Raw genomic sequence first — 8794 nt, forward strand, 5'->3', positions numbered from 1 at the left:
GACAGATCTGGAAAGCTTTGTTCGTGCTGCTGGTAGTTATGTGCTGCCAGATCTTCTGCTGGGCCTTGATTCAGCTCTAGATAGGTTTTATTCCATTTGTTAGCACGGACTGACTCCCTAGCTTGTGACAAGACCTGACAGGCAGGGGAGAACTTTGTTTCGTGTTGTAGGGGTGCTCTGCAGTGACAGATGCATATGTACATCTGCCATTGCCCTCTGCTGGGGTATGCCAGAACTACTGGTGTGTGCCCTCCACTGTCTCAGCCGGAGAAACCCCTTTAATTTCCCGAGTAGAAGCCTCTCCTTTACTTTAAGAAATTACCTCTTTGGGAACTAAGGCTGCCTGCGTGCAGCTAGCTGGCAAACGAGATAGGTGGTTTTGTTCAGCAGGTGATTGTCACGCAGCGTCAGCGCAACAAGCAGCACAGGAGCTAACCCAGAACAGGAATGTCCACCTCACCTGGGCCCAAGCTGCGGAGGAGCATCAAAGCCATCTCCAATGTACAGCAGAGTTAAAAAAAATGGGGTTGTAAGCTTTTTTCTCATTCAGCTCTTCTTCTGACTGCCCGACTGAGCTGACTTCACAGTGGATGCATACGTGCAGGGTTGGTGGGCTAGTTTGCCACTATACTATTTAGACTGTATATTTAGTTATTGTTTGTGTATTTCTGATCTGTTGGAATTCAATGCAGAGATGGTTTCTGACTGCAGCTCTAAGGCATACTGCCTGCTCTACATCCACTCACTTATCTTCACGCTGAGTAGAGACAAATTAAAGTCTCAGTCTAAAAGCTCTTAGATGGAGACTCTGAATCCACTTTAAAATCCAGGGGTTATTAAGGACAGCCTTTTTGAAAGGGCTTTATAGAATGAAGACCTTTGAAAGGCCTTGAAATGAAGACCTTTATAGAAACGAAGGCCCAGTGCTAAGGCACTACAACCGAGAGGTATACCTGCAAGGAGGGGGCAGCTTGCATTTCTATGGGACTGCACCAGTAGAGAAGGAAGAGGACACTGTGGCCCAGCTGTTCCTCAGAGAAAGAAAACAAGCTCCAAATCAGGCTCACTTAGCCTAGATGGGCTGGTTGCTTAGGAGGAAGTTCTCTGGAATCAAACCAGGACAGAAGTGATCTGCAGTAATGACCCACTGTCAGCCATTTCTTTCCTGAAGCTACAGCGACGAGGAGAAAAGTATATTGTTTATGGTTTTTTGTTTGTTTCTTTTACTTTGCACCCCTTCTAAGCACAGACTGCTCCATAGTCAAACAGAGAGATCTGAGAGAGTTTCCCAGCTCCACCTGCTCAGCAGTGGCTCTGTGCCCCAGGTGGGTGCAATAGCTTACAAATCAGGAGTTTTGTGAAACTCTGAAAAGTCATTTGGAGAGTGCTTTGAAATTCTTGAATGAGCAGAGCCCAGTTGGGGGTAGTTTTCAGTCTTCTGCAGCTTGAAAGCCCCTCTGGGTTTTCTGGTGGAAACAGAAGTGGGGAAGGAGTGTCAGCTCAAAGCACAACCTGGTAATGCTCACAGGGAGGCTAGCAGGAGTTAAACCAAGTAATGTGGGGGTGCATTTAATGTGTACTTTCATCAGTCACCTTAGCCTGGTCACTCTCTGGATCAGCTAACATCCTTGTGCTGACTGACTTGCCTTTCTCAACTCAGTGAGAGATGATATTGCAGATTACAGGAAACTGCTGATAAATTAGCAGAGTTTGAGAGTAAAAGCCATTCCAATTCCAGAATGGCCTTATTACTCTTTGAACAACCCAAATGTTTCTCGATATAGTTCATTTAGCCAGCCCTGAAACGGGGAATGTAGAAATAGGTGGCATTGACTTGGGACGTTTATTTTTAGGTAAAGCTTTTTGTTCCCTTTCTCAGCATAAGAACTACTTTCATCTTCTTCAGAGGCAGAGTTATAAATATCTTCCATTGAGATCCGGGGCCTCTGACATGAGTGTGTAGCACTTCTCCCTGCTGCGCATGGCAATCATATTTCCTTCCATTGCACAGCACTCTCGCACCCCTCCGACAGAAAAAGCCCCCTCAGCTCCTAAAATCCATTAGTTATTTTCCTGAGGAGGAAGGGGATGCTTGTGGGAAACTGCACATTATGTGTTGTATCGATATGCAATATAACATGTCCCATTTCTGCCTATTCCTAATCAGTGTTATACACTTCACTTCCCTGGATTTCAGTGGCCTGGTTCTTTGTGTAATCAATAGCATGTGCAAACTGCTCCTGCCCTTGCTCTCCTTTGATTACTGGTGCCTTACGCAATGCAGTCTTTGCCCATGACAAAGGCACTGTGACAACTTCAGAGCGACAACACTTTATTTGTCAACGTGTTATAGAAAGGACCAAGCAAGAAAGAATCAAAAGTCTGTCAATGGCAAATTTACTTCCTGCTCTCAAAATTTGTCACAAACCCCAGACAGACTTGTAACCCCCTAGCCTGTTTGATAACGTTCTCCTCTATGATCCTGGCTGCCCCACTTGCCAGAAAAATGGTATCTCCTGTGAGGACTAGTGGGAGCTGCACACAAGTGCTTCACGTATTAGCTGCTGTTTCTGACCAGGAACAGCTCAAACGGTCAAGCCGCATAGTGTGACCCATCTCACAAGACCGGTTTACCGCTTCCACAAATTACTGAAGTGCCCACGGAGACAACGGAACTGCACAGAGGTTTTCCTTGCCGCTTGCAAGGAAAATGCTGGAATTTCCCTCGTCTGCATCTCAAAATGAGAAGGGAACAAAGAGGAGATGGGAGGCTGCTGGTCCTTTGCTGAAGCTGTGGAAAAGCATCAGCGCACAGGAGTTGGTGCAGATGTATTTTGTAAGCACTGAGGAGTTGAGGGGAGCAGGCAGCGTTGCCCTGGAGGAGGACCAGAAGGCAAGTTTTGGTCCATTTTCTCTGACTGGTACTGCTCCTTTAGGAAGCCTTGCTCGGGTAATCGAAAAGAAAAATGACTGGAGAAAATAAATAGAGCAATAAATAAAATGGTAGGGGAAGGCCTACCTGCCAAAATCTGGAGTTGCAGGTAGGGAAGTAGCGTTTCCACTATCTTAACTTTCAAGTGCATCAACAAATAAATTGTGCTTAGTTTCCCTGGTGGCTAGAGCTATGTGCGCATTACCATTCGTGGGCATGATTGTATGAGCAGTGTTCTCTTACAAAATACTCATAGCCTGAAATAAGCATAGCATGACCATGGGCAGAGAATATTGGAATATACTTCAAGTTGTGTTGTTTCAGTATCATTCGTGATTTATGCTAATTCAAAAGTAAACAAAAGCATTTTAGGTAATTTTGGAAAAGTATCCCCTTTTAATTTCCTGTGGGCATTATTGTGGTTTTATTTCTTAATCAAAATTTCATTTTTGGTATTTGCTAACTTAGTATTATTTTAAGATTTTGGTTCTGTTTTTACCTGTCACTTTAAATTCCGTATTTCCCCAAAGGGGAGTGGAAGGAGGTCAACTCTTTAATGGGCAAAAAAGGTTAATATTCCAAGCATTTTTCTATTTTGAAATTAAAACACTACTTCTACTTGGAGAAGAAATTTATTTTAACTTGGTTTAAAATGCAAAAATTAAGTTTCAAAATAAATTAAAATTTGGCCTTTCTTGAAATAGTTTTTCTGCTAAAAGCACACTAGTGAAAATGTTCAGATCAGTGCAAAAAAACAGGTATCCCAACAGATACATTGCTTTGTTTCATCCCTGCTTTTTGTAATTTTGAGTCTGTTCTATTGATTATATAAAAAACTTAAGGATGTAGTACTTATGAGAAATTGTGTCTTTCCAGATTATAAGCTTTGAGAAGAATAAGGCAATTTATACAGGGTAGAGAATGGGATGCATTTTGTTTTGAGGCATGTCCCGGTGTCAACACAAGTCATGAATTCATATCAGATCCTCTGTATTTTAAACTTCATGGACATCTTGGAAGCATTCTCTATAAGGGCTTTAAGGCAGTTTCTTTTCTTTCCCATGATCCACAACAATGTCAATGTGACAACTTTCAGTACTCATTTTTTGGAGACCACCCGGCTTTTAAAGAGAAATGAATGCGCGTTCTTGGCAATGTATACATGCTACCTTTGGAATATGTGATGAGCTGGAAAGGTCCATACATTGATTATTGTATTTTGTATAGTTGACAAGGCTTTACATCTAAAACAGCAAATAAATTAATACACCCCATTGCTTTCCCTCTTTCACTTGACTGTTGTAGTTGCCTAGCATATTGCAAGAATGAAGTGAAGCGAGAACTGGAATAAAAAAAAATACATGTCTAAAGGAAAAACAAGGCAGTAGAATATGATCCAAATTAAACCATTGCCTGATATAACCTGGAACATTATTATTAGGGTGTTGAGCTGACCCTGCTTGAAAAGCACAAGGACCCCTGCCTTAGACTTAAAGGCCTTTGACTGTTACACAGCAGTATTCACTCTCTAATTGAAGTCAATGATCTCATAGCCTTGGGGATCTGACATGGGGCACAAATTTGCCACAGTTGTAGTTTATAAATGAGCATCGCTATTTTATGGTGATAAGAAACCAGGGCCGCTTGGCCTGCTCCCTCCCATTTAAAAGCAAAGTGTTCATAATGCATAGAAAGCCTCATTGTTTGATTGTAATGGACGATATCTCTTTCTGCTAACTGAAATATATTTAGCATTTTGGCACCAGACAAAGTGAGTACTTTTCACACTGTTTCCAGGCTCAGATTGGTTTTATTCCCTTGCTAATCTGAAGAGGTACCCTTCAGTCAAGTGAGGCAGCCTAAGAAAATCCTCTCCCGCTGTAAACATAGAAACGAATTTCATGAATCAGACTTGCAATTAGAAGGAAACTGCTGGAGCCGAGAAGAGCCTTGTAGTCTCCATGAACGCTGTAGGTATGTTACAAGACAGCTGGCCTGGGCTGGGGAGCCATGGACCGATAGTTCAAATTTGCCCCCCAGCCCCTTGCTCAGCTTCTTCCAGGAGGAAGGTCACCGGGCGCTTTGTTTGCCTCTCTTGCACTCTGTCTTCTGAAATAACCCACTGTGCCACACTTGGGGACCCAAGAGGCTGATTGCCAAGCATTGGCATTTTTTTGTTGGTGAGTGGTTGGTACCGCGAGAGCCATCCCAACACACGTGTGACTTGGCTGCATGGCAATCTCTGAAGCACCGTTTAGTCACGTTCCTGATTTGTGCTCAAGCTTGTTCTCAGATGCATGCAACAGCTGCAGGGGGACAAGCGAGGAGACGCCCCTTAGCCTGCAGCTCTGCATGGAGCAAACCCAGGGCCCCGTTCCCTGTTTGCTTGCGCCAGAGTTGCTCGTTTTGTATCAACAAGAGGGAAGTCTGAGGGCCACTGGCTTCATTAATATTCACTGGTTTAACTGAAGGGATTGGACCCATGCTTTCTAAAAATCAGCTTGTCCTCCAATGCCCTCTGGTGACGGGAACTAATTAGATGCCACTGCTATTACTGAATCCAGTTGCAAAACACTGATGTTACTTTATTCCTATTAAATATTTCAGGCAAATACTGAGATTTAGCACAAACTGAAGTCTGTGTTCACTAGTTTGAATACAAACCTCTCTCTGTAATTGCTACAGCGCTTCCTAGGAGTGGAAAAATAAGCATGTTCTAGAGACACCGTAACTTAGGGAATCTCCAAAGCTTATTAGGTTGATCCTTTAAATACTTTAGTCCTGATCCTTACTGTGGGGGGAGGGTGGGGGGGGTGTGTGTGTGTAGTGTGTGTGAGGGGGGGTGTGTGTGTGTGTGTCTTAATCTCTCAGGACGGAAAAGCGGTGGCCTCAAATGGCTGTTAGGAAAACAGGTTGCTGAAATAATCATAACCACTTGCAACTTCTGTCCTCTGCCTGCCAGGGCTCCTGTGAGTGAAGGCACAAAACAGCCAGGAAGCAAGAGGGAGGCCAGGGGGCAAGATGGGTCACCTTACTTGGTATTTGAAAGGCAGTCTGCCTAATAAATGTGTAGACACTGTTCAAAACTAGACTTGATAGAAATGGCAACGTGTGATAGCTTATCCATTAACTCTTTTGTTCTTAGTCTGACTTTACTGTCAGACCATCGTGATAATAGGGAAGCAGGTAATAACACTGAAATACACAGCGACCAGTTGGTGAAATGATAAACAACATTTTTAAATTAAAAATGCAAAAATCCTGAAATAACTTTCATAAAGCAGGTCAGATTTCCATTTTATGAGCCTAGTGAGCTTCTGAGTGTATCGTTGGTTTTTTTAATTGTTTCTCTTACTATTTGCAATCTCAGTTCTTAAAAAAAAACCCCATAGAAATAACAAATGCTTTAAGAACAAAATGCTCCAAGACTTTGCTGCCACAGCGTGCTGCCGTAGACTGAGTGCTTACAGCTTAGTTATTAACCTGTGATAAAGAGAGTTTGTAATGGGAGCTGCCAGCAGAGCCTTGATTACTGAGGGGGATGTAGGCCTAAGTATAATTTGATAAGCTACTTGGGCATGCAGATCTGCAGCCATTAGTAACTGCCTCCAGCGGCACCGAACATCTACAGCCTCTCTGCGCCTGTAGCCAGCACTGGTTGCTTCTTACTGCTGCCCTTTCCCCTGCAGCAAAACAGCTGTGAGTGCCATGTAGAATTGCAAAAGCACGCCAAAAGCTGTGCTCCAGCCTCCGCTCTGTGGGGCACTGGAGGAGAGACGGTAGTGAGTATGTGAATGTGTGGTAGCTGCTGGCTTTCAGCACTCTAATAAGGAGATCAGGAGCTTCAGAAGTTACGCCAAACTTCCCGTTTTCTGTCAGCAGAAGGTCCTGCCCATGATGGGTGCATTAAAGAACGTTTGTCCTTATGTGTATCAGGGCAGTGCTCAGGAGGAAGGATGGCCAGAACAAGCTAGGGTGTGCATTAATTTGTCCCTCCTGCACGGTCAGGGTTTGCAATTCTCCCATATTTGTGCAGTAGCCTTTCTGATGGTAACCTCCACCCCCCAGCACAGCTTCCTTCCTTGCCAACAGAGCCCTCTCCCTGCTCCGAGGGCTATCAGGCCTGTTGCTTTGCATTTTATACATGAAATAACCTTTTGCTGTAGCCATGCATCTGTCTAACAAAACCACTGGAGCTTTAGAAATAAAGACAAGAGCTAGGCATCTTATGAGCTTTTTTTGAGGAAGGAGATCCATCTTAAAATTGAGCTGGGCATAAGCAGGGAGTATGATATAAACCTGTGCAGACTACCTCACCCCCGTGCAATGGAAGTTAATCTTTTGGAAAAGATGGGTGCCTGTTCATTACAAGCAATTACCATCGGTCATAATCCTTCTAGGAAGTGCATGGAGAATGACTCAGTTCATTTGATGAGTTATACTTCCAGTTTTCCCTGAAGCACTGGCCAGAAGAATTACCAAGGCTGGCCCCAAGCTTTCTGAATGGTAGGGTATATATCGGTGCAGCACTTGGCTTAGCTCGCAGTAACAGGCAACTAATGGAATGGGACTGACCAAGGTAAGAGGCAGCGGGTGAAAACTCAGCAGAGGTATATGCATTTCCCTGAGTGTGCATCTGCCCACCCCATCTTTCTGCACTCCTTTGATAGGTCTGCAGCCAAAGAAGCTCCGAGCTACTAGCAGTACTTCAGATTTATATAACTGAGGATCTTAATGCTTTACAAACATTAATTTAGCTTCAAAACAGGTCTGTGGATGGGATCCCACGCCTTCACATCTATGGCATGTGTGAGGTATGGAGAGGGAGAGAGAGGGAGAGTGGCTTTACAGTCACTGAGAAGCATGTCAAGCTCAAGGCTTCAGTCAGGCTTGCAGGAGGGTTAAGCGCAGGCTTTTCAGAAGTACCTAGAAGTGGTTTACTCCTGTGCAAGCGGAAGTCAATGACAGTAAGTAGACCTGAGCCAGGGCAAAATGTTACGGAAAGCCTTGCCTGAAATGACTTGTAGCAGGCTCCGTAGGGGGTTTGTCACACAGCCAAGAATAGATCCTTCATCAAAGGAACATTTTGTCTGCCCCCAGGTCCAGTGATATTGCCAACCTGGCATTTCAGAGGAAGAAAGAAATTCAACATCTACATTTTTAATTGAGAGTTAACCCAAATTTTGAGTTATTTGGAGCACTGCCTCTGTGCAGGTGGATGTGTGTATGTCCTTTCTAACAAGATACGGGCACTCTGAACAGTGGCTTATTTTGATGGCTTTACTGACAGAATTGTGTGCCTCCCTGTGCAAACTGGTAAGAATGCAGCCCTTCTGTCAGCACTAGATGGGCGCATAAAACATTCACTACTACATTGGCAGCATACATTTGGAAGCATTACTATTAAGAAAAAAATACCAAGTGCTCTCAGCAATGTTTGAAAGCAAGTAGTGTGCGCAGCTGTTCCATAGCAGTGGCTTTAATTTTCTGCCGTTGCAGGGCATAGCTGATCTGACATTACCTGTGGGTTTGCACAATGTCAGAACAGCCCTGAGAATTTCAAGAGGCGGCTTATGTATACTGAAGGAAAAAAGTGCCAGGGAAAACTCTGCCCAAGACCCTTCACACCCAGTTGAAGTAGTTGGCTCAAAGACCCTGCCTACCTTGGAGCATGAGCAATAGGAGGGCAATACTAGTCCCCACTAACATGTTGCCAAATAAGTTGTGTGTGGTTGAGGCATGTGTTCAACAACAGCATTGAGAGTTTAAGTTACTACAAAGCGGTATCCCACATGATTGGCCTGCTGGTGACGAGAACAAATCCAGCTTTTCACATGGACTCTGCGTACACAGCTGCAGCTG

This window comes from Aptenodytes patagonicus, chromosome 4, assembly GCF_965638725.1.
Source record: "Aptenodytes patagonicus chromosome 4, bAptPat1.pri.cur, whole genome shotgun sequence".
NCBI lineage: Eukaryota > Metazoa > Chordata > Aves > Sphenisciformes > Spheniscidae > Aptenodytes > Aptenodytes patagonicus.